The 1,056-nt window shown below is 38.5% G+C and overlaps 1 non-coding gene across 1 annotated transcript; it reads right to left on the reverse strand.

The window, feature by feature from the left end:
* Positions 1-264: 264 nt before the first annotated feature.
* Positions 265-338, reverse strand: trnai-aau (transfer RNA isoleucine (anticodon AAU)). The gene has a single exon. It is a non-coding gene; the product is annotated as a tRNA-Ile (tRNA).
* Between the last annotated feature and the right edge of the window lie 718 nt (positions 339-1,056).

Here is a 1,056-nt window from a genome sequence, read left to right on the forward strand (position 1 = left end):
AGATCTCAAATAACATGAACCTGAAGGTATGAACTTACATTGTAGAAAAGAAAACAAGCCAGTAGCAGCAGTGTGCACATTAAACCATTTACAGAAGGGTCATTAAGTTTGGCTAATTGAAATAATGGCATGTTTCTGACTAGAATGAGAGGGGCAGTAAAAAGATCTCACACTTGTCAGAGACAATGTTTGAAGCCCAGGTTAATAGGACCTGTTAGTTAGAGAAGGATCACTTGTTTGTTAGTTTAAGTCCAAAAGCAGGTGTGGCCCGTACGGGGATCGAACCCGCGACCTTGGCGTTATTAGCACCACGCTCTAACCAACTGAGCTAACCGGCCTGTTCATCTGTACTTTCTTTAGATCTTTGTACATAATTCTACACTAACCCCATTCAAGCAGCTGAAACGCACTTTAATAATACTAAGAGGTTTTGTAGGTTCTTCTATGTGTGAACTATCTAAACTATATTTCTTAAAGTTCTTGACTGAGCTTAATGCCACCAACCAGTGACTGGAGCAGATACGACTCAGGTCCTGCACACAGTAAGTAGTGCTGATACACAGTACCAGCCTGCACACCAGAAGGGCTCCAAACATCAAGTTTTCACCAGGGCCGGAGTTGGGCCCCTTTTTCAGACCGGGAGTTTCATGAACAAACCCGGCCCACTTTTTCCACGGAGGAAAATTTTGAATAAATAAAACAGCAGCTAGCTCTTACAATGACTTTTTATTGGGTATAAGTTCAGGTGTATGTTGGTAAGTTAACAGAAAACACTTCACATAAACAAGTTTAATTCAAATTTAAATCAGATAAAGATTTAAAAGGTAAAAATGTGATAAAGATGAAAAAAGTATTTACATTTGTACAGGAGCAATAAGTTGAAATAAAAATTAAAATTGCATTTGTCTTTTCAACAGAGAGGTGCTCTATTGTTAGGTTTACACTAAACTCTTAAGTAGCTTCACTATTTAGTGGCTACCTAAAGCATCAAAAGCCTCCTAAGCAGTGCACTTTATTAATAACGGTGTCATTGTCTATAGACATGAGACATTGCTT

The sequence above is a fragment of the Trichomycterus rosablanca genome, unplaced genomic scaffold (genome assembly GCF_030014385.1).
Source record: "Trichomycterus rosablanca isolate fTriRos1 unplaced genomic scaffold, fTriRos1.hap1 scaffold_282, whole genome shotgun sequence".
NCBI lineage: Eukaryota > Metazoa > Chordata > Actinopteri > Siluriformes > Trichomycteridae > Trichomycterus > Trichomycterus rosablanca.